This window comes from Sebastes fasciatus, chromosome 7, assembly GCF_043250625.1.
Source record: "Sebastes fasciatus isolate fSebFas1 chromosome 7, fSebFas1.pri, whole genome shotgun sequence".
NCBI classification, from domain to species: domain Eukaryota; kingdom Metazoa; phylum Chordata; class Actinopteri; order Perciformes; family Sebastidae; genus Sebastes; species Sebastes fasciatus.
This window is the reverse complement of record NC_133801.1, coordinates 6,754,523-6,780,320: the sequence shown is the minus strand read 5'-3', so window position 1 is coordinate 6,780,320 and position 25,798 is coordinate 6,754,523. Positions and strand designations below refer to the sequence as shown.

The window sequence follows — 25,798 nt, the reverse complement described above, 5'->3', positions numbered from 1 at the left end:
CTCAGTCATTTCATATTAACATTTGATTTATGAAAATCCATCTGTTGGTGCAGAGTTTGTGTCACAACACTTATCACGGACGCAAGTTTATCACTTTATCAAATCTGCAACATGTTTAGACTGTTAAAAATAAGCTTAAGGCGTTGTGGCTGTTTATGTGTGAATGGGAACCTTAAGGTCTCTGTAAGCTTCAAACAGGGCAGGGTTTGAACATTTGTTTCTCTCTCTTATTTCAGACTTTTTTTTCCTTTACGCAATTACTTCTGTTACTTTTCATAACTTATTCAACCGAGTACGACTCATAACAGCTGTAAACACTTTTTTTCCCCTTTAGAAGGGTTCTTATGACACATTTGGCCTCACGCAGGAAGTGACTTACAAACCCATTTCGTATCCACGATTTGTTCTTATTTTGTTAGTACCCATTGATTTCTGGGATTCACTAATGTTTTCTTATTTTAGCTCTTCTCTTAAAAAATAGGAACGTTTTACGAGTGGTCGAGAGCACGAAAAAAACATTTTGTTTTCACAGTCCACAAACTTGTTTGTCAAACACAAGGAAACATAAGTTTTAATTTAAGGAGCAAAAAAAAAAATCGCATGAATATCATATGATCAAATTTAGATTAGTATGTTTTAGAGGAATTATAATGATTAATTATTAAATTTGTGGGCTATATAAATACTATTGGTCCATTTATCCCAGTTAAGACTATAAAAACCCTTGGATGATATTGTGTGGTTTACATACTTCCCTTAGATGCTTTTTGATTTTCCTGTAACGCCAGTAGCTACTGACGTTCTGGAAAATCAAATTTTTACTTTGTTTAAGTTTATTTAACTGTACCTAAATTTCACTAATAATGAAATTCTTCTTCTTCTTACAGCCTTTTTTTGGTGGCATCTCTCCAATTCTTGGGCATATGCCAGAGTATTTACACACGGCACAACACCTGCCCTCATAGTGTTAAGGGGGCGTTAACTATGCTAATAAGAAACAATCGGCCACACGCCTCCAACTTATGATCAAGTCCTCCAAATTTAACAGCAATATTCAGTACGTCATTTGTAACTGACGTCAAGAATGAAACTTTTCTGATCTGACGTCCCTTTCGGCAGGACGACATCATTTGTCAGTGCCTTCAAAAACTCTTACATATCCCTGTTCCAAAATAAAACTGTCTGATTGTCTGATCTGACAATGACAGGTTTGGTTAGTTTTAGGCCTGTGTCAGCACTGTGAGGGGGCCGTCTTCGTCATGGTTAAAATAATAACTTCTTGGTTAGCAAACAATGGTGGTTGTGGTTAAAAAAACATCGTTGACTGTCTGTAGGAAACGAGAACTGTGTTCTCCCGTGTCAAAGTCAGATGTTTTCAAGATCCATTCAACCACCCCGACGTCCTCCCTGCAGACTTTGTGGCTCTGTAACAATTTGAAACTACTTCCTCCTTTGCTCCTGACCCACAAGAGTCATAATAACTATACGACCACCAGAGATCTTTGTTATTTGAACATAAACGTGTCGTTTTACTGAACGACTGATGATGATGATTGATGTTGCCTAAATGAGCTCTGCTTCCATTTTTGCAGTCCAAATATTTCAGAAGTGTCATGAAACAGATAAAACTGCTGCAAAATCAAGCCAGTAATAATGAAATGGTGACCACTCGCAGGACGGGGAGACATTAAATGATGATTTTCGATACCTCCAGATCATCCCCCATTTTTCTTTGCTTTCATTCTTTCTTTTGCGGTATGAAAAACAGCTTCCACAAAACAAGGTCATCTATTTCAGTAAACATAAAGCCGTCATTTAGTCTCTATTTTACCCATAATTCATTGTTGCAGTTTTCATATCAGGGCAGCATTATGCTTCCTGACAAACACCTGACACCCACAGGAAAAAATGGAAATCTCCCCGAGGAAATAATCCCTCAAAAAACATGTCACCAATGAGCCTTAATACCAACAGAGAGGCTCCTGCTCACATCCTTCGCAAACATGCAGCTTTGACCTATTTCAGTTTTTCTGGGTGCTAAGGAAAGGACTCACAGCCTATATGATTGTTGTACAGCGGTTACGTTATAAAGCACAAATAAATAACCATCAAACACTCAACAGATGATTTACTGTGGAGACAGACACTTTTAGTTTCATTTTCCTCCTCTACATTTCATTCATTACATCCGTGTATTGTCGCAGTGAGAAAATATTTTTTTTTAACATGTTTTTTCAATGAAACGGGATGGTATACTGAACTGAAAGTGTGTTTAACGCTGCGACCACCAGCGGCCCTCGTCCCATGTCATGTTGCTTCTTCATACGTCAGCAGACTAATTTGCCTAATCTTTAGACCGCGGTGGAAACACAGACAACAATGTGCTGAAGGAACCTTTTAGTTCCTTGAAAAGCAGTTCCATGCAGGGACTAAAAGTCTTTGGAACTTTTGGTGGAAACCCGGCTTATAACTGATATCCTACAGTGACGGGAGCTGTTAGCTTAACAAACTGTGCCAAGGAACACTGGTCAGCTTGTTTCAGCTCACAGGAAAGAATCACACGTCTGACAACATGTTAGCTGTGCAGTGTGGATGCACGATTAAGCCACCAGCACACCTCAACTTCATAAAAACACCTCGGAACAATATCCAGAGGACAGGAAATATCATCAAGGTGTTTTTTTTTTTCTCCCTGCACATGATTTGTTTTTCTATTGTGTCTCCCCCTATGCGATGCACTTCCCCTGCTCTCCGAATGAGATTCTCGAGGTCTTGATTTGATCTCCAGGCCTTCATTTCTCTCCCCGCCGTCTCCCTGAGGTGCATTGTCTCCCATCTGCTAACTCAGCTCTTTAAGTTGCAGCGCAGCCTCCCCTGCTCCCCATAATTCACAAAGTTTGCTTTAAAAACCCACACACACACTTATTGCCTCTGCGCTCAACCTTGGGAATAGACTCGGGGAAGCAGGGAAGTACAGACGGAGAGAAGGTGGGAGGGTGGGGGGAGAGGATGACTGTTCTCCTGTTCTCTCCCCTGGTTCATAATTACCTGGTGAGCGAGGTGTATGTGTGTGTGTATGTGTGTGTGTGTGTTGCGACCCATTGGGGTGGTCCTGTAGCCTTTGTGCAGATTAAATGCTGATGCAGAGTGGAGACAGCTGGGCAGAGTGGAGCACAGGTCATTAAGGTTCTACCGGCAAGAGCAAAAACAACCATCCACACATACACACACATTTACCGCACCTCTCAATGAGGCTTTTATTTTGGAAAACAAACAAAAATGAAAGAAGGAAAACAGTGCTGGTGACAGGCCCTCGATGGGGTCTCGGGATAGAGGGATGAGGGAGAGAGGAGAAAACGAGAGGGAGGACGGGGGGGAGGAGGTGTCTTGAAAAGCTAGACAGTCGGAGAAGTGTGTATTTGTTCAAGCGAGAGCTTTCGAGTGGGTCCAAAACAAAGTGGGGGATTATGGGAGATCAGAAGAGACCCTCTTGCCACCCCCACCCGCCCGCTGTCCTGCTCCGCTCTTCCCGCCCCCTCCATCTCTCCCCTGTCAGCATGAACATCCAGTACACCCAGGGGTCCTGCACGAACTATGGGCCTTTGTGCTACGAGGGTACGCCGACCGAATGCAAGAACACCCTGGTGTATCATTTATAAAAAGACACTTACACAATCTGTCTGAAGTCTAATGTTTGTTGGAGACTCTCAGCAATGGTTCCTAAACTTTTCCATATCGAGGACTGCCAGTGTTGGACCACAGACTCCCATTTGGTCAGATGGCATCCCGAAGAACCCCATTAGAACTGGATATGGGCTGGTACTGAATGTGATATAGCAGTAAAACTGGAGGAAGGGCAGCAACACACATTAGTTTTGTGCTTCATTGTGGGGCCATTTAAGGATCGGAGTAAGTTCCAGTCTGGGCCAGCTGGTGTTGACAATTGTGAGATGAAATTATACAGCATTGAGTTCAATGATGCTAATCCTTTTCTCTCTCATTCAGTAGCTGTTTGTGTTGAAATTTACGAATGGAATTGCGAGGACTGACATGACATGGCGGGAGTAAAAAGCTGCCATAAAGTGACGAGCAAACGGTAGAATAAAGAAGTGTTATAATGCGGTTCATCATGTTTCAGTGCAGAACCACAACTCGCCTGAAGACCACCTCACGGGTCTCACGGGAAGGAGTATAAAGACATTACACAGACGTTCTGCGTGTCATGAGGATGCATTTTAGGCTTTTCACGTGTACACTACAGTAATGTGCAGTTAGGTTTAGGCAACAAAACCACTTAATTAGGTTTAGGAAAAACATCATGGTTGGGCTTAAACTGTATGTTAACCAAGTAAAATACATACAGAAACAACGTAACATAAGTACGGAAAACATGTTAAAGTTGTGAGTTTGTTGGACCCATCCACCTCCCCTCCTGCCCAACATAAGTGGTCTTTCTCTTTGTATTCAGCGTCACTAGCTCTAAGTGTAGCATATTTATGTGAATGTGTTTACATTGCAGTCAGTACAGACTACATGGTGTAGAAAATGACAAAAACAAGAAAGGCGTTGTTATTCATACGCCTTTTCGTGCGAATGCGCTGACAGAGTTGACAGTCCTTGTTGCCCTCATCTCTCCATCCACCAGCTCATCCAAATTTAACATTTTTCCTTTTCGTTGATTTGCCTTTTCCTCTCCAACTGCACCATAAGTTATTATATGTAGAACTATTTAAAAGATATGCCCATTTCTGTTGGAGACGCAAGAATTTGTGCTGTTGTGGGATTTTGTGATTTGCATTGCAACTCCGCTGTCGTCCTCTGTATTTCAATACTTGCTAATTTCTGACTGTAAAGAAAAAAAAAATCAGTGCATTTAATTTGTTCATATTCATTAAACCGCAGCCTGTCTAGACTAATCCTTAACTACACTGTAGAATTAACTTCTTTGTTGTACCTCGGCTGTTACACTTGAGTGACTAGCTAACCTTATTGTGAGGTGAGTCAGTTGATGTTACGTCAGAAAACAGCCTTACCTTTATCCACAATTTTCTATGGTGCCAAATTCAAAATGCCTCCACACATTACTTCTCAGTCGGTACATTTTTCCCACGTTCCAAAGGTAGTAAGCATTTTAAGTCAAAGTGACAGCCTGTAAAATTCAATACTCCCGGCTTCAGATGATGTTTCACTGAGCAACAAACTAAAAAATAAGGTCATTCAAATTTCAGGATTCTGGATCCCCTCGCAAGGACCCCTGATGGTCCCCGGGCTCCGCAGCCTTAATGATTTATCCTCCCCAACGGGCGAATGATGCAAGCTGCGAGGCTGGATGCAGCTCTCCATGTGTGAAAAGACGATTATGTCGGGGACTTTCTTAAGAGGAGTCATTTCGGGCTGCGGAGTCAGTCAGGTGGCGGAGGTGCGCCACTGCGGCAGCTGTCAGGAGACGTGAAACAAACGCCCCTCCGGCAGGCCTCCCTCCCAACTTAATTTCATTAAATCTGTGATCTGTTTCTGTTTGTGTGCCGCAGCGTTGGAAGGGGAGGACGGAGCGAGGGAGGGGAAAAAAGAGGGAGAGATAAATGAATGAGTGAGAGTGGAGCAAAGTATGTGCGAGAGAAACAGAAGGCATCGGAGGAGCGATTAGTGCGGTGGTATCCATCATTGGAGCTGCGCTGCTCTGGTCGATTGCCACAGACACTGAGGAATACTTCATCTGGTCCCAGTGAGAGGGAATACACACACACACACACACACACACTCACACTCACACACACAGATATCCATCTATTATTCTGTAGTGCGAAACTCCAACCACAGCCCTCCTACTTCTTTTTCAACCCACCATTACCCCCCTCTATCTTTACTTCTATTCATTCCAGCTTTAATTATTTCCATCTTTTGTCCACATCTCTTGATTTTTCTGCCGTGTTTTAGTATTTCTACACTTTTCTACCCTCTGACCCTTTCTCAAGCCTGTCCTCATCTCTCTCTCTGAAAGCCTGTCTACAGTAACACCACTTGCCATCTCCATTTATTATGCTGACATGCATATTGCATCGGTTGGAGTGTGTGTTTCTATAGGAGCTTGGGTCTATGCAAGCCTGCACACATCTGTATGTCACCGTGCATGCATGCTTGCATGTCTTCATACATGCATGTGTGTCTGAGTTGACAGCTGGAGACAGATGTGTGTGTGCACAGTCATAAATACCATTAAAATTACAGCGCGGCACTTAGCACAGATCACTCAGACTATGAAAACAAAGGCAACACAGACTCAACCCCTGATCTTTATTTCATGACAGAACTGTGTGTATTAGTGACCGTATGTGAATGTATACACTGGTATCTACCTTGTTCTACGAAGCCATTGTTTTTACATGTTTTTAGGGAAAGAAAATTGGCAACATGGTTAGAGAGTGTGTGTGTGAGGTCGTGGCATGGGAACAATTAGGAATAGAGTGTGTGTTCAGCTGACCCCTCTGGAGAGAAACGGAAGGATCAGGCCAGTTTGAACCCATTAGCCTGCTAACGTCTGCTGCTCTTTTTCACTCAGTCTTTGTATTCCTCTTTTTCCTCTCAGTTTGGGCCCTCATATTCCTCATACTAACATCCTACTTGAATAAGGGTGCTTCATTGTGGGGAGGGTCCGGTTTGAGAAAGGCTCCAGCTGCCTTGGTTGGTTGGGTTGGTTAGGTTTAGGCAGTGAGATTAGTTAGGTGTAGGGTAAGAATATCAGGGTAAGTCAACCAGAGGCAGAGTAGGGCGGGTCATGCCTTCTTTTGTTTTTCATTACACTCTCCCGGTTTCCTCCCGGGATCACAAATCTCCCGTATTTCACCTGATTTATGTTAAATTTTCACACCTTTTTGCCTTTTCGTTCTCAAACTATTTCTGGTACTGTATAGTATGTATTAGCCCTACTGTTTCCACCTGGACAACAGTGCATTTACACCAAATGTTGTTCCTGGCAGTAGAAAGCTGCTCGCGACACAACGCAGTTTGAGCTGCGCTTGCTGCACATCACAGTGTGCAATGCCCAACGTTGGGCTTTGCATGACGCAGTGAAAAGCCATCGCAGCGCGGTGCAAGCCATTGAAAGTAATGAGTTTTAGAGCGCCGTGGTGCCGCTGTTGTGTTTTTTCTGAAAGGACCTTCAGTGAGTGAGAGCTGGAGAGAGAACTAAGAGAAAGAAATACTCAAGAAGGAGCAAAAAAATGAATGAATAAAAATTGATGGATATTAGTTTATGCCAGAGATACACGTAAGTTCAAGCCAGAGGGGACATTTTTCAGTTTTCTTTCCTGAGAATTCAAAGTAAAATTCAAAGTAGGCCTATTTAACATAACAATGCTGTTGCAGTGTACTTATTATTTTTTGCTATTTCCATTCTTTAAAAGTCACCAGAATGCAGGAATCGAAGTTTCTGAAACACTATTTTTTCTGAGGGAGGAAATCCTCCCTACTTTTGAGGTCTCAAGGTTGGCAAGTAGCCTGCATGGTAGGACCAAAAATTGCAACCTTCATCCTGCCATGTGCTTTTGTTTGTTGGACAGAGAGTTTTCACAGCAATGGACCTTGCTGGCTGTTGGACAAATGGGCTTTTGTTCCAACAGGACATTTTTCGGACTATTGGGGTTTCTGAATACTAATAACTCGGGCACCACAGGGAAACAGGCAGCAAAACTCCAAACAAAAGATGCAACGAAGCCGAACTGACAAAGAAACTGGACTGGTATATGTAGTGAATGATTGGATGTGAATGATTGGATGTGAATGATTGGGGGAAGTGAGAACAGGTGAGCAGGAGGTGAGGTGAATCAGGACTAATGAGGAACAGGTGAAACTAATCAGGGCGGGGCAGACAATCAAAACTAGCGGGAAAACACACAAAGGCAGGAAGTGAAGAGATCTGAAACGAGGAGAGATGAATGACAAAATAAAACAGGAAACTATAAGAAACAAAGAAAACATAACCTCAGAGGCAGATTATGACAAAAATGCGGGTGGAAAATCTAGATTATAATGGAATATTTAGCATGGTCAAATGTAAATGTATTACATATTCACACAACACCAGCTAGCAGCAGTTTCAATGCAGAAATATGTTTTGGATCAACATTGAAAAATCAATCAAAGTAGCCGTTTGATGTTTTTTAAATTAAATTTTCTGTCCAGCTTTGCCAGAAGTTTCTGCTAAATAGTGATGCCAGAAAGTAACTGATGGATAATAAAGAGATAGCAAAGCAAAAACTGGAAGATGAAATCAATCCACTGCTCAAGTTAAAGAGAAACACAGAGGGGTATATTTCCGAGTAAATAAAAGTTTGTTTGTTCGTTGGCGACGGCGTCTGAGAAGGATTTATATCCCATCGGGGGCCAAGCCTGGCAGAAGGGAGACGACAGAGGCTCGGTGGCGCTTTGGGGGCTCAGCGCCACGCATAAATCACCCACCTGGAAGAGCTACAAAGACTGGCATTGGTTGTGGCACCGCGCCACCGGCCGACAAGCCGTTTGTGTGGAAATGAGGGAAAACAGACGTGCTGATAATGGCAAAGAAATCGGACTTTGTTTCTCAGAGCTCACCACACTACAACGCAACACTTCTGCAGGAGTTCCGACGGAGGGAAGAGAAGGATGGAAGTAAGGAGAAGAGGAAAAAGAGGTTAAAGGATACAAAAACAAACGAGTTCTTTGGGGAAAGAAGAAGAAGAATGGAAAAAGATGTTTGAATCACATGGGTGTTGTGGTGTTGGTTACACCACAGCCATGTGAATAACACACAGTCAGAGATGTCACGTTAGACAAATTGACAATAATTAAAAATCTCACCTTCTTGTCCAAGTGTGTGTCTTGTTAGGTGTGCGTAGGACAGTGTAAGGAGTGCATGTGTGTTTTCACTAAACTTTTGCACCGGTCCCGTGAGTGGAGGCCTGGGGAGGGAAAGTTGGATGTAGCGCCTCCGGTTTTCCACCTTCCAGAGACTTGAGAACGGGACTCAGCAGGGACACATGTGGAAGACGTCAAATCCACCAGCACGGCTTCGCCAAAAACAATAAACACTCAAATTGATTTTAGTGTGCTTGCCTGATTAGCGAGGCCCAGTTGTTCACTTATTTTCTCATTTGCTAACGAACTTAAGTTCTCATAGAAAATTTAATGATCCCAGTGTGGAAACTGCAGCAAACATTAGTAAGACCAGACAAAGGAAAGGATTTACTGCTGCAATAGAACAAGAGGGAAGTGGTGGGAATTCAGATTTGGCAAATGTTAGCAATTAAGCACACATGGAGTGACAGTGGTATTCATTTGCAGTCACGTTGATGACAACTGAGGAATGTCACACTATTGTTTTGGTCTCCACCAATTCCTGAAGGAAATATCTGTCTCTTTAGCTGCTCAATGCTCCACTGCTGTACTGTATGCAGGCTAGTTGCTAACTGTCGTGTGGTGCTGGGAAGGTAGCGTATAGTGGAGTTGAACTGAAAGGATGAAGCCAATGCTGAAGTGCCTTAAACTTGCATTCTTTCTAATAGCCAGCAGGGGGCGACTCCTCTGGTTGCAAAAAGAAGTCTGATTGTATTGTCTATGAGAAAATGAGCCTACTTCTCTCTTGATTTATTACCTCAGTAAACATTGTAAACATGAGTTTATGGTCTCAATCTCTAGTTTCAAGTCTTCTTCAATACAGCATGATGTTCATTTAGTAAATTATGGTCCCATTTAGAGTCAGATAGACCATAAAGCAGGGGATGCTTTAGGGCGTGGCTACCTTGTGATTGACAGGTCGCTACCACGGCGTTGTCCGGTCTGGGAGTTGTTCGTATTTTCATCTTACAACTTTAACACTTTCACAGTGCGTTTCCAGGTTATGTAACATTTTGGTCTCCTAAAAATGTGTTGTTCGGCAGTTGGTTGTCCTTGTACCCTCTCGTGTCACTTCTGGTTGCAAAACCAAAGATGGTGACGGCCAAAATGCCGAACTTGAGGCTTCAAAACCGTACTCCATAAACCAATGGGTTATATAAGGTCAACAGTTTTTGTGTTTTAAGAAGTCTTTTGCTAAAAGACAGCTGCTACATCTGGAAACGAGGTTGATGAGAGCGTGAGAGTAAATCAAAACAATAAATTAGTGGGCCATAAAACCACAACAATAAGCTGAAAGATGCCAAAATGCTCCGTAAAACTGAGCTGTAGGTTTAAATTCTTTGTGAGTTCGTCACTTTGAGTGTCACCTTTCAAAATACACGTCATATGATCCACTGTTCAGAAAAGAAATATTGAGAAAAGCAGCTTTAAAAATGATATGATCACACAACATGTCTACATATAAGTAAAATGCAAATGAGAAAATTAAAACATTCAAAGATCTGTTTCTTTAAGCTGAAAACCAAAAACTTCCCTGAACACAAGGAGCAATAAATGCTTGCACAAACAATTATGTGCACGCACCATGAATGCATCCATTCACACAGATGCACAACATGCAAACACACACACATCCACAATCTAGGAAGTCCATTAACATTCAAGGGGGAGTTGAGTCTGGAGTGGGTCTGTGTCAGCGCTGCATGAACATCAAAGAGACAAAGAGAGAGGGAGAGAACGGCAGAAAACAGCAAGAAAGAGAGAGAGAAGTGACAATGAGAGATGGAAGGGGAAAGATGGAAGAAAGTAAACAGTGTAAGCTTTGATAGTCTGGGCGAGCGAGGCGAAGTGACAGGAATACAGGGAAAGGGGGATGACGGAGGAAGAGGAGCTGGGGAGGAGGAGGGGTTGAAAAGTGACATTCGGATATTTCACAGAAGACAAACTCCAACCCAGGGCACCGCTATGACAAGCTCAGAGCGCTTATCACCACCGCTGTCGGACAAAAACTCACATCTGCACAACCTTCCGGTTTGAGAAATCAAAATAAAACAGAGCAGCTTCGTGGATCAGAGCAACAACGGAGTCTCAACACGAGGTTTGAATAGCTGTAGTTACTTTTGCTTTGTCAAACATCAAAGTCGGTGATCTCAGTCGCTGTCACTCCAATTAGCAGTGTGAGAAATGTCACATTGGAGAATACAAGGGTTTTGTAGGCCGCGGCGGTGTTACGTAACAGGTGTGTTAGTGTGTGTGTGTTCTAAATATGACAGCAGACGCCCCCCCCTCGGAGCCAGACTCACCGTCTCACTGTCAACTTGTCACCCAGGAGACGCCACCTGTCTGTCTGCGTCTGCTTGTTTGTACAGGTGATGTCTGTGTATCTGAGAGTGATAAAAGGTTCAGAATCAATTAATGAAGAGAAGACAGAGGTACCAGAAGAATAGAGGATGATTCAAGATGGTTTTGTTAAACTACTGCCAGGGTCAAGAATGAACCTTACTGGCAATTTCATGAAAATCTGACCTTCACCAGTCAGTGTCATCTACTCCAGCCTGTGGATGGACATGCCCTGGACTCAGAAATATGTCTGCAATGTTTGTGAAACGTGATTTTGATCTACATGTAAGCAGAACACACAAATCCTTTTGTGAAACAGGCCCCGGTTTTCTTTGTAGTTTTCGCCATCATGAAAACTTTTGCTCTAAATCATAAGCACCACCAGTTCATCTTGCAGCTACTAATGCCTGGTTCACACTACACGACTTCAGGTCTGATCTTCCACTCCCCGAAAGTTTTTTGAGATTCCCAACAAAAGCCCCAGATCAGAGGCAAGTGGCTCAGTGGCTCGCTGCTCGCACGTCAGAGCTCGAGAGTTATGTGTGGGCTGCTGAAAGACACGAGCCGATGCCAGACATAGAGATTCCAGATATATAGCATCCTAAATATCTTGATCTGTTGGGTACTCCGGTCACAAGCTACAGTCAATGAGAGTGCAAAACCGGAGTTGAGGGGAAACCTGGGGGAGGAGGGGTTGTCTGTAACAACAGGAACTTACTATATGAGTTGTATTTGCAACCCGGAGCAAAGTTGTTGTTACACAGAGAGGAATAAATAGTAAAAAAAAGATGTGTGGAATCCGGTGGAAACAGGATTTTTTGTAAACCCCTCGGCCAACATCAGCAATGTGTCTCATGTATGGTATCACGTCATTTAGCGTGTATTTCTCGCCTGTGTTTTCGTGACAAAACATAGTTTGGAGACCTCATCGGGGATTCCTCCCGGTGAAAGATCTCGTAGTGAGTGACCTCCTGTCTCCGGTCAGACTTGTAGTGTGAAAACCACGACGACTTCAAGACTCCCGATTACAAGACAGCAAGTTGTGTAGTGTGAACAGTACAGCGATCTGACACCTTTGAAAGTCTTGTAGTGTGAACTTCTTATTTTCAAAACTGATGCCAATTAGATCTTGCAGAGCTACTTCGTGGTTCAACACTTATGTTTTTCAGTCGTCCATTTCAAAGAACAAGTATTTTAACTCACACTTGTGCACATAACTGTGACCTGAAGCATTTTTGAGGGATTTTCTTCCATTCTATGCAACCATAGTGAACACAGCCGTGTCAGAGCGGCTATATCATACAGCAATTACCACATACAGTATTTATTGTTTGAGGAGACTTTTTTAGACAGTCATCTAGTTAAATAATTGATCACAAGATGAGAAGTGTCAGCGTCTACCTGATTCAGCTCAGCATGAGACAATAACCGATTGATCACATTTTAAGTTCACTTTTTGGTAATTAATCAGAACAGAAAACCCACCAGGCTGGTTAGAAGGTGAGTTGGAAAGTTAGACATGGACTAGTTGGACATGATTTTAATGTCAGCAGGTTGGTTGTTGATTGCATCGGTGACTCAGATCAGAGTCAAATCACCTCTGCCAACCAGTTTATGAGTGGAAACCCTGTAATGGAATCAATTAAAGCAGGTATTTGTGGTTCATTTCATCTGAGCTTTGTTTGAGAAATTATGGGTTTCTGAAAAATTGCTAACCCACCTAACATCATTTTAGTACGAGTACTGATGAATATTGGGCTTCTTACAGGACAAAGGGAGGAGCCAAGCCAACACTATGATGTCAGTGCATTCGATGTTAAAGCAACAAAACACCAAAATATGTATTTGTGTCCTCAACAGCTGACGTCATCCATCAATCCTCCTCCTGACTCTCCTCTGATCCCAACAGGAAACTGCTGGATGCTGCTTCAACGTACACCAGTTCCAATTTCAGAACAGTTGCAGATGGACAGTGTGTGTGTGTGTGTGTGTGTGTGTGTGTTTGGGTGGGTGGGTGGGAGAGGATAAGTGATTTTAGTTGAAGGGGCTTTTGGGCTCAACCAGCACATGTCACTCAGGCAGCTGCAGCTCAGCGGGGATCCAGAAATCTGCAGAACGGCTGATGGTCCAACACGGTTTACATACATGCAAAATACACACTTAAACACACACACACATGCAAGGGTGCATGCTTTCCACACAAACACACACACACACACACACACACACACACACACACACCCTCCTGTGCCACAGTCTTTATTCGCCCATCTGGATGTAGCTGATTTTTTGGAAGTGTGTATAGTTGAGGTTGCAGCAGTGTGTGTGTGTGTGTGTGTGTGTTAGTTTCAGACTAAACAGTAACTAAACACTCTGCTGCTTGTCATGCGCGTGTGTGTGTGTGCGTGTGTGTCTATCTCTATCCTGATCTGTTAAACCCAGCTCAGTCAATAGAGGGCACTCTCACCCCTCCGTCTGCATCCACTTTCTCCTCACACACACACACACACTCACACACACACACACACACACACACACACACACACACACACACACACACACACACACACAGATTCCCTTTTTCTCCCAACGCTTTCCTTCCCAAGCTTCAATTCTCCATTTTCTCCTGTTTCATTTCATTGTTTACTGAGGTATCCACTGTATTTTTTTGGGTAAACAACTCTTACAGGCAGACACAGTTCTATTAGCCAAGATTCATTAGGCGTTTTATATGAACGTAGCGCACACATTTTAAAAGGCACAGAGCTCAATTTTGTTGACAGTAGCATTTAGTGATCTGGCTTTATTTGCACAGGCGGCGATAAGGGGACAATCTCGACATGTTTAGTGTTGTTTACGGGCTATAAATAGCAGTGCATTAGCTGGTGGAGGGCTCTTGTGATGGCTGGGTGGACCGGCTGCACGGCTGGCTGGAAACACACTGCTGTTAGGAGCACTTTGTGTATGTGTGTGTGTGTGTGTGTGTGTCTGAGAGAGAGAATGTCTGCTTTGGTCTGTTTCTACTTGATTGTGTGGTTGTGTCTATCCGGCGTCATGTTTGCAACTGGGAGTAAATTCCACGGCCAAAATTTCCTGTCTCGTGGCGTGCTATCACACCGCCAATCTGTGTGTGCTTGTGTGTGTGTGTGGGCTCAAGTGTTATCATGAAGTGTTCCCAGTTTCCCCCCCTTGTCTCCAAACCGTCTCTCCTCCTATTCATCCATTGTGGCTCAGAGGATCCTTCTCCCTTTCCCCCCTTTCACTCATCTTCTCTCTCTCTCTCTTTACTCCCTCGCTCCACAGTCCTAATTACCCATACTCCTCGGAGTGGCCCCTCCTTCACCGCCTTTGAAGTTATTTTAGCGCAAATTCTACTTAGCTACACAGCAGACAAAACAAGTAAGGGCTGCGTTTGATGGAAATGTGTGTGTGTTCGTGTGTGTGTGTGTGTGTGTGTGTTTCTTTTTGGTGATTGAATCAGCGGTGTCTCCTGTTTCATATGTGTTTACATCTCAGTCGATGTGTATACAAGAAGAACCAGCCGAGCGACTTTCTTTGTGTGTGTATGTTGGGTGAATTAGGGTAAAATTGAGTCCATACATACCATATTTAGAGATTGCATCTGTGTGTGTGTGTGTGTGTGTGTGTGTTTGCATATGGTATGTGTTTGTGTGTGCTTGTTTAATTCTAAGGGCCATGCATGAATGCCGGCCTTCTGAGCGCTCGTTGAATGGTCTGACTGGCCGTCACGGTTGTGTTGGACTGAATGGCCGAAGTAGAGCTGCACAAAGCCACTCGCTGTCTTTCTGTAATTATCAAGAGCTGGTCCACACACACTAATGCACTCACACACACTAATGCACTCACACACACTAATGCACTCACACACACAAATACTTATTACACATGCTTGAAAAAAACAAAAAATGAAAAAAACACAACACATAAAGTGGAAATTGAATTCTCCTGACTTTTTGAGTGAGGAAATATAAAATATAATAATATCTTTTGAAAAGTACACAGCGGTTTTGTGCATATTTGTGGAAACAACGTCTAAGATTCAAGCCTCTCCCATGGCAGCAAACCATCATCTGTTTCGCCAATTTAGTGACTTTCTCCATAGGTTTTTTTTTTTTACCAAAGAAGCATGTACAGCGACAAATCCAGCCACTTTATGTGCATCATCAGCCAGACAGAAGCATAAATCAGTTGTGAATATGGGTATTAATAACCAATCACTAATCCCCATTGTTTGTCATTTTGCTTTGTTTTATTCTAAATGATTTAACTTTAACTTTTTTTTTCTCAAAATACACATCAGTTCCAGTCTATAACAGTCTTATTAAAAAGTTTTTAAGACGTAAAAGTTTTGATGGTAGATTAAGATGCATTTTGATAAGATTATAGCATCTTACAAAATAGCTTATAGCTAATAATGATGTTATACTCCTCAATACACCCTCAAATTTGCAGGCAAGACAGTATTCTTGACTTTAGACATTTATATCTCATTCTTTTAGTTTATATCAAGAGACACACATGCCGTGGGAACATCGGGATGATCCTCTACTTTACACTGAAAATAGTTGGCAACACTGACTGGCAAAGCTAGCAGACCAGTTTCCTTTTCATGTTAGTTCAACACCTGTTAGTCATTGTTAGCCTGTGCACACTCAATGCTATGTTCGTCCTGCGTTATGCAAAGGACGGGGTCCAGCTACCGTCTTTCATGACTGAAAAATCACAACAACAGGTAACGCTTGTCCTGTAACCTCAGCGCTTTAGCTGGTGATTCGAATCACAACATGGAGTAATGTACAGAGCGCTCAAATCGCAGATGGTACTAAGTAGTAAACAACATCAGCCCCCCGGTGGTTACAGTAACTGCCTGTGTAGTTTTGTTGTCTAATCCTAACCAAGTCGATCTTTTCCTAAACTTAACTAAGTAGATTTCTTGCCTAAACTTGATGAAGTTGTTTCCTGTGAAGACAGAAGTTTATTTTGAAAAGACTGTATGCATGAAACGAGCGTAAAGTGACACGTGTTGCTGGACATTCGTAGGAAAACGAACGAAAAAGAAGGAATACGTTTTTTCGTAAGATATCATCAGAGCAGTTGTATGAGGATACGTTGCCTGCTGCCAGGTTTGTGTGTTCCTGCATGTGCGGAAGTGACACATGTCATCGAGTTTTGTCTCTCAGAGCTTAGCAGGGTGTTAATTATTTCCTAAAGTATCTTATGTGTTTTGTCTCTAGGCAGCCTGGCGGAGGGAAACTCCATGGAAGAAGAAGAGTAACACCTCCTCTTCGCGGCTTGAGATGAGGGTGTTGAGGAGGAGAGTGACAGCGCGAGAAATGGAGGGAGAGAGAGAAAGAGAGAGAGAGAGGGGGAAGTTGTGAAACAAAGACAAAAGCAAAGAGGAAGAAATAGTAATGAGCGGGGAACACACCCACAAGGGGCGAGGAGATTATGTCACCAATGGGAGAGCTAAAAGAGAAGGAGAATGACAGGGGGACGCTGGATTTACGAGACAAGTGCCGAGGCGCGGGGGGAGTATCCAATATTTCCCATCTGACTCAGCCCCCGCCGCAAACCAAACTCAAATGAGAAACACAAACACTTGCACTGTGGCCCAGGAACCGTACAATGGCGCTCGCTTTGTAGTCCTGGAGCTTTTCCAGGCTCTGTGGCGTCGCCTCTTAGAGTTGCACTTACAGTAAGCTCGCACACACAGTGTCCTCTGAAAGAATGACTGTGGTCAGGAGTGATTGAAGAGGACGTCCTGGTTCACCACACTAGATTATTGCGAAAATGGTTCAGTCCGGTTGTGTACTGGGTGTGATGATGGGCTATACGACCCACCACTGAGTCTGCCGCACAGTTGGTCTCCTCCAGCTGTTGGCGTAAGACGTCCTGACATGCCCCCCTGCTGAGCGGAGCAACATATGGAAGCATGCACATGCATAGAGAGAAGCATCCACGTACGCACACACACATGCAGCTCCACCCTCGCAGGCAGACAAAAGCATTCGGCTGATTAACATTCTCTTTCACACCCACTTAGGCCCATATGTAACCCACATTTCTAAGTTAGGGAGTAGGTTCTGAGCCACCGTACGACACGCTGACTCCATAATGCATCACAAACTTGCAGACTGCACGTAATCAGATACAGACGGAGACACATGGGAGGAGCTGATCGTTGGAGGTCACACAGACTCCCCGTTGACATGTTCAGCCAGTCGTCATTTCAACTCATATTTGGTTCAGGCTGTCACCATAGCAGCCAGAAAGATTGAGCCGGGTTGATGATTAGAGCAGTATTTGTTTCACATGAAACGACAACAATGGATTTTCAAGGTATACTCACCGAGTTATTAAACCACTTCATATGAGGGTCAATAAATCATCATCATCTTTTATTAAAAATCCACTATGTACCAGTCAGTTTTGATGTGATGTTGATGATTTGATGTTGCAGCTTCAGGAGTGTAAAACTTGTCTCACCCTGTGTGGCAAAATAATCTCAACTCAAGATCCACTCACTAGCATTTTCTGAGCTTTCATTTAATCAGGTGGTCATTTTTACATTATGAAAGACTTGGATATCAACATGTTTTTGGACATGCACAAATATCACAACGCCAACCGTTTCAAGAAGGTATGAAAGAGAGAGGGAGGCTGTGTTCACACGGTTGAACAAGTCCGCCACCGGTGGAAAGCTTTGAAAAAAATCCTTTTTTGCACGGCTGCATGGAAACGGGAACAACAGTGGAATATTAATTTTCATTAGCCATGTAAAGAGCTTAGTAGGAATATTGTCTTTTTCAGAATAAGGGTAAAAAACTGAATATTGTGCATGTAAATATAGTCAATGTCTATGCTCAAACTCACCATGTCTTCAGGAGCTGCTAATACACTCAATTTTAAGGGCAGGAAAATGGCCAAAATTAAGGATGAATTTATGTAAAGTGAATTTATCACGGATACATTTTTACATGAGAGTCAACCCATAAAACGCTCAAATCTTTGGCTCCAATCATGTATGATATATGCATAACCAGGGACAGGCTTCTTATGGTGATTCCTGAGGAGATAGCATCTTAACTACAACATTTCATCTTTAACAACGCTTAATTTGCTCAATATGTCTGAGAGCTTCATGTTGTGTACCTCCCAGGCCTGGTGTATTGGTGTATGGTGTGTGTCGAGATGGAGGAGATAGAGGGGGAAGATAGCCCAGAATATATGATGTGTTAAAGGAACATTTACGCTCTACTTATCTTCCCTCTCTGTCCGTATCTCTGACTGCTGCTCTCAGAAGACAGCTGAGGATGAGACTGGATTTCAGCATGTCAAACAGAATCACTTTGCTTCAACTCTGCTGGTTGCTGTCGTTTTCTCAGATAGAAACTCTCAAACGTGCACAAATGCACCGTCGAACACTCTCACAATGCACGCCTTTCTTGTACTTTTAAATGAAAATGCATGTAGATGCAACAAAAACAGAAGTCTTGCGTGCATGTGGGCAAACAGACTCAAAGAGAAACACTGCTTTAAATGCACACGGACACACACCGTCTCGTCTCCCGACTGAATGATTATGCCAACAGCTTCTTGTCTGCGGGTCTTTGCTTCTGTGATGAGTGAATGTCTTTCACTGACAGCGTATTCATCAGCTGATTCTTGACTGCGCACAACAGGGTGAGTCAAAGAAGAAGAGGAGGACTCACTTTGAGGTTCATCTCCAGCCCTCATTTATGTTCAGAGTCATCCGTCAGTACATCTAAGCTTTGAGGGCGAGCTGGAGAAGGGGCAACGAGTTCCTTTTCCCTCTTTTCCCACCCCCTCCTTCCCGCTCCCTCCTGTTAAATATGCAGATACAGCAGCGCATGAGGCTGCTCGCGGGTTTGTTGCAAGAATTGGGTCAGTGGCGACGTCACAGCGTTTTAAAGCAAAGCAGGGTGTCTTTAGAAACTCTCAGCGAAGGTCTGGCTCTTCTGGAGGAGAGGAAAACTGTCTGCAGCTGAATTGTGGTCCTCAAACAGGGATGATTGATGCTGGTTTTACTCTGCCCCCATCCTCATCCTCATCCTCATCCCTAGTGATGTCAAAAATATATTCATAGTGCAACGTGAAGAAACTCTGATTTTCATTATTCTTTTTCTTACTTGTATTTGAGGGGTAACAGTTCGCTTTGGGCTACAACTTGAGCCCGTATTTGTTTTCATTTTTGGAAAATATCGACCATTGAAAGCATGCCGAATTAGCTATTAGCAGTTTATGTTTGTATTGTACCTATGTATGTACGGACAGCTATCATTGGATGACTTTGGTACTGAAGAAAACCTAAAAACGTGATGATTCTCAGGCAACTTCTGGAGCATCTTTTTCCCATAATTTCTAAGTGGATTCATGGACGCTCTCTTTCACCATGCATGGTATCTTTACCTCTCGTCTCTCCATCCGTCCTCCCCCCTTCAAAGTACAGAAACCTTTCATGTGATGTTGCTCTCCTGTATAGCTTTCAGCACATTCTCTCACTGTATTATAAATGTAACAATGCCACTAGGTCACATTTTGACTCATGTAAGGTTAATCACAACTGCTTCTCGTCACCCCAGCCACCCCGTCTAATCAATAATTTGATAGGTGACAAAGAAAACTCCCAAAGCCGTGTGGTTCAATAATTGCCAGTAACTCGAAGGCTCTGACTAATGCTGCTCTCACTCATCCGTGTTGATCGTTACGTCTGGGATTAACATTGATCACCTTGTTAACAAATGTGACCCCGAGCGCTGACCTTCCTCTGTGATTACACAAGAAAACACGTCTGTTGAGTACCGCAACAGAGAAGCATCATCAGATACAGCTTTACTTTATTCTTCTGGGAAGTCTCATTTACATCATCTGTGTTTGATACAGTTCTCTTTGTAAAATAACTGGATCTTTGTCAAATCTGGGAAAACAACCTCTGATGATGTCATAGTGAAGTCATCAGGGCCATCTCGGCTGGGGCTTGGAGACATGTCTTATTCAAGGTGCTAAATTCGATAGCCAGAGCATTAATATAGTAGCAAACAGCTATTGTCTATGTAAAGATATAGAGTAGTAATGTATACCTGAGTAGAGAATGAAGTCACTCTCCCTCTGTGTGTGTTGCAATCTGAGCTTCTCCATGCTTAGTTGACATAGCTGCGCCAGCCGCTCGTGCCTTTTAGAGCATGTTCATGCATGTGCCCGAACTGGCTCGCTTACGGCCGCCGCTTTGCACTCTCATATGGCGGATATAATGATAACGCCGTCCGGAACAACAGTGTCGTTGCAGTCGATTCAGTGTTTTTGGAGCTTGATTCAGCCTATAGGGACGAAAAGTCAGAATATCAAAGTCTCTGCTGCTTCGACTTTGACCGTTCTTTTTCAAATCTGTGTCAGAAATTTGCCACTTCCATAAGGTGGCAAACGTCCATCATTCATGGACTTCTTTGTAGCTCTTTAATTACATTGTAGTTCTTACACTCTATTAGTTTTAAATTTTGTAGTAATAGACATTTAAAGTGGCATAATGCTGGGGACTCTGAGCCGCTCCAAGGTTTCTTGGAACGCCGTGTATTCAAACTGCTGAGACCAGTTGTTCCCTTGTTCACAGATGATGGATGTTACAGTAACTTTAACACATGCATTTTCATGCATCATTTCTCCAGAAGATTACGACTCCTAACAATGCCAGATGTAATGTATTTAACCAGACTCCCTTTGCACACCGTAAAGTCCTGTATAATGTAAAAAATAATAAAAAACGAGACATGTAATTTTTGTGCCAATTAACTAAACTAAAATTACACATTTTCCAACTGCAACAACTGACAATCTCTCAAAACAGAATAAAGAAACACCAGTAAGATGCTCCTATGAGTCATGTGACTTTCTGCTGGCTTCTTTAGTCGCTTGGAGCAACAGAGCCGTAAAACTCATGGCTCACCCGAGAAGAGCTTTAAGAAACTCCTGGATATCTGGCAGGAAATCAATTAGTCACCAACACCGCGCTGCATTGCTGAAATCACTGTTATTCTGCCGAACGTTTCCAAGAACAAAACTCTCACCGTGTTTGTGTCATCACCCGCCTCCAGCCGTGGAGCCGAACCCAGCACAGCTTTACAGCTCACTCCCCTGCCCAGCGTCTGCAGCCCGAGCCGCAAAAATTATGGATCAGAGAAATACTCCTGGACCCTGTTTTTAGAGCAAGCTGAGGTTCTGGACTCTGTCCGGTTCTTCAGAACCGACCCGAGGACAACCAGATGGTCCAGTCGGAGCCCGGCCAACCCAAACAGGACCCCTCTGAGCAGAACAAATCCAGAAACATATATAAATAAATATTCATCAGGATGATAATGCGCGGGGGTTTGTGCCAATGTAAATAAAGAGCTGGGGTCTCTGGACCCCCTCGAGGTCACTGCTGTGTGAATAAATAGAATGCAGCCCTTTTCTCTATTTTCTTTTTATTTTCCTCTTACTCTCTCTCTTCCCTTTCTAAGAACTTTTTACAGCTTGTTTTTCAGATCTGTCATTCATCATTTGATGCTAATCTTTCCGGTCCTCTTCTAATCTCATTGCACTTTCCTTTCTTCTTCTTTATCATCATCCATCCATCCTCCTCCTCCTCTCCTCCTTTTGCCTCCCAGCTGTGTTGTCTTCCATTTTCGGTCCAGAGCTGGCTACCTGCTTCCTGGCTGACATTTCACACAGCTCAGTGTTGTAGGCGCAGTTTGAACTTTAAGGTTGGGGGTTCACAAAAAAACTAGAGGGAATGTAATGTTTACAGTACGCCTCAGAGAGGTCTAATGTATTGGGATGTGTGTAGCCTACATATTAAACCCTCCAAACAGAATGTGACGCGAGCAAGCGTCCGTGACAAAATCTGTTGGGTTGCATTGTTTTCTATTGGAATGTCCTGACTGGCTGCGAGCGATTATTTAACCTCCTTTGTGACAAGCTGCTGTAGTATGACATGGTTGGTAGAAATGGATTCCTTCACACTAGCTTAAAAACTGAGCCTGCTACAACCTAAAAAAGTTGCGTTAATGCGTTAAAGAAATTAGTGGCATTAAAATGAATTTGCATTAACACGTTAACTTCGACAGTCCTAAAAAAACTCTGCTTTACAAGCTGGGGTTGTCGAGTTTGAAAGACTTAACCGGGCAGGGAGTGAAAGGGGCTATTAGTTGCATTGAAGCGCTGCGCAGTGTGCCGTTTTGAGCTGAACTTTAGTCAGACGACCTGTTTCTATTTATTCCTGTCGCTCGCTTTGAAAGCGTCACAACGGATGAGGAACAACTGATTTATGAAGTTGAAATGAGGAGTTATCTGATACGATACCTCCTCATTTTATTCCAAACACCTAAAAAAGGTGGCATCTCTCCTAGATCGCCTGCAATTTTATTTAGGCTACTCTCATTTTCAGTAAATATCACAGTATAAAACCTGTGTTTTCTGTTTAAAAATCACAAATGTCGGAAGATAGCAACTCCCCCATCTTTTAAGTGGTTACGTCTCCAGTCTGATCTCGACCGCACAGCTGATCGGCTACATGGTTTGTTTACCATGCGTCACAGAAAGTAAATAAATAGACCACAAATCTATCTTCTTATCTTGTTAGTTTCTTATTCTATCGATAAGAAGACACAACAAGGTCGATATTATTCATCATTACAATAAATTATTAGTTCTGTGTTATTATAAACAAATATAGATGCATTTCTAGGGGGGTTCAGCGAGTCCATTTATGTCCACCCTCCAAACTTCCTTCAAATCCCCAGTTCCCTCCTTCAAGTGGAATCAGGTGAATCCCAAACTCTGACGTGGAAAGCTGAAGTGACAATGATTTCTTTTCCTTTTCAAGCTCTTCCTGTTGAGCAGGTCCTGCGGGTGGCACTCACCTCTGGCCAGGTGGCGGTGGCGATGATGGTGATGAAGGTGGAGGTTCGTTGGCCGTGCATGGCTGCTTTGTCTCTGTGTTTATTTGATATCTGGCCTGAACGCACTGCCAGGACGAAAGAACAGACGCAAAAACAACAAAGAGTGAAAGGTGAGATGTTTATTCCATGTTTGGCTGAATATACAACGGGTATAAAAGAGAGAAAGAAAGGGGGGAAATGAAAGACAGATATGATGTCAAAACAGAAGTGTTTGAATGATTTGCCGGGTGGAGGAGAACGCGGGATATATAATTCTCCCCTTCAATCTAAACATAATGACTTCATATTTCTCACTCGGCGAGCCAGCTCGTAAACAAGCCGGGAATAAAACAAACATGTTAAACCGATTCCAAAATGACGAGGGGCCTCTTGTCTTCCCTCTTTGAAATCCACTCTGCTCGGGAATAATTAGGGCGGCTTACGGCTCAGTACAAAGGCACAATATAGTTGAGTTGTATTGTGCTGTTGTGTGTGTGTGTGTGTGTGAGAGACAGAGAGAAAGAGGCCGGGGCACCTGCATGATAGTCCAACAACACAGACAGTGTTTGCATGTGAATGTGTAGGTGCTCTTGTGTATTTTCTGTCCATTGTGTGTGCACCTTAGTGTGTGTTTTTTTTGCATTAATCTTGTTCATGTGTGAGACTGTCTGTGTGTGTGAATGAGGGAGAGAAAGAGCGCATCTCTGTCTGAGAGCATTAGCAGCGAGCCTGTTCTCTGTATCTCAATGAGGGGATTAGATGACTATTCATTAGACAGCCTTTGATAGGTGACTGGCCGAGTCCGTCCGCCGCTGCCGCTCGCGTCCTGCCAGACAGCGAGGCCAGGGGGTAATGGAGGGAGGCCGGTCTCTGGTCTAGTCTCTCTCTGTCTTCATCCCTCTTTGTCTCCGGCAGCTTTCAACATCATTGGGAAGAGATTTATTTATTTTTTTTCAAAATGATGCAGTCAAAGCCCCAAATCTGTGGAATTACAGGAATGGAGGAGCGAGTAAACACATCTAACCTCACCCGTTTTTAGTTGTAGAGTACAGTTTTCAGGGTATAATACAAATCTGTATTACACGCTGTACATTTAGCATAAAGTGTTCTGTGGCTCAGTGGCGGGGTCGTCATTTAACCACAAGGTTGCCGGTTCGACCCTCGACTCCTACTGTCCGTATCCAAGTATCTCCCCGGGCGCTTCACAGCAGCCCAATGCTCCCAAATGCTTAGGATGGGTCAAATGCAGAGGTTGCATGTATGTACCTGACAAATATAATATATATATTTTTTTAATTTTAGAAAACAAAATGCAAAAGAGAACTGACAAACCTCACTTGATTTCTTACCTCAGTAGAAGCCAATGCTGAAGAGCCTTAAACTTGCATTTTTTCTAATAGCCATCAGGGGGCGACTCCTCTGGTTGCAGAAAGAAGTCTGATTGTATAGAAGTCTATGAGAAAATGAGCCTACTTCTCACTTGATTTATTACCTCAGTAAACATTGTAAACATGAGTTTATGTTCTCAATCGCTAGTTTCAAGTCTTCTTCAATACAGCATGATGTTCATTTAGTAAATTATGGTCCCATTTAGAGTCAAATAGACCATAAAGCAGGGGATGCTTTAGGGCGTGGCCACCTTGTGATTGAAACACACACGATTGACATTGCTATCACGGCGTTGTCCGGTCTGGGAGTTGTCCATGTTTTCGTCTTACAACTTTAACTTTCTTTTTGTGTTTTCAGTTCATGAAAGTTAATTATAACCTTTTTGGTCGCCTAAAAATATCTTATTCAGCGTTCGGTTGTGCTTAACTCCACCCTCTTGTGTCACTTCTGGTTGCAAAAAAACAAGATGGCGACGGCCAAAATGCCGAACTCGAGGCTTCAAAACGGCAGTCCACAAACCAATGGGAGACGTCACCGTGACTACGTCCACTTCATATATACAGTCTATGGTTTCGCTACAAACACTGAACACAGTGCATCTAGTCCTTGAGCATGAATGTATGTCTAATGTTACTGTGATGTTCATGTCAAATAAACTACATTATAAAGAAGATGTACAGTATTGTATTATGTGTGAGCAAAGATGTAATATTAGAAAGTGACTTCAACGGGGCAGGAGGTGAGGATCAGGCTGCTGTCCGTTTCACATCCCTCCGTGTTGAAGCAGCCAATGTTATTCGGCTAAAGTGACGGGAAGCATCACTCCAGGAAAATGGCGATTGAGAAATACCCCCATCTGTCAGCGCTGGATGTTTTTCCTGACGAGCCATAGGCTCTGAATGCAGCACGGAGCATCAGTGAAGCGAAAGGAAAGGAAAAGATACCATTTGCCCGAGCAAGCCTGTGCTTGCCATTGATGGTGGTGACATACAGTTTTTATTTCTTTACACAAAATCCCCCCTGAAGTTTGCTGAGAGTACACACTCTGTTCAAAAGATAAGAAAAGACAACTTCATGCGTGGAAGAGGAAAGAAAGTGACACGTTTGTGTGTGTGTAAGTGTGTGAGTGGTGAAGAATCTTTTAAAGCAGGCCACAGGGATGGAAAAAAGATATTCATCCTCTCCACTCCTATCTCCTCCTCCTCCTCATCTCCTTCCTCATCCCCTACTTCTCTCGTTTTCTC

General features: G+C 43.2%; 1 long non-coding RNA gene across 1 annotated transcript in view; it reads right to left on the bottom strand.

Annotated features, from left to right (window-relative positions):
* The window catches only part of LOC141771234 (uncharacterized), a 174,379-nt gene extending 160,603 nt beyond the window's left edge, over nucleotides 1-13,776 (bottom strand). The window contains exon 1 of the long non-coding RNA XR_012594701.1: nucleotides 13,716-13,776. This is a non-coding gene — a long non-coding RNA (uncharacterized LOC141771234). The remainder of the gene's footprint in view (nucleotides 1-13,715) is intronic.
* Nucleotides 13,777-25,798: the final 12,022 nt, after the last annotated feature.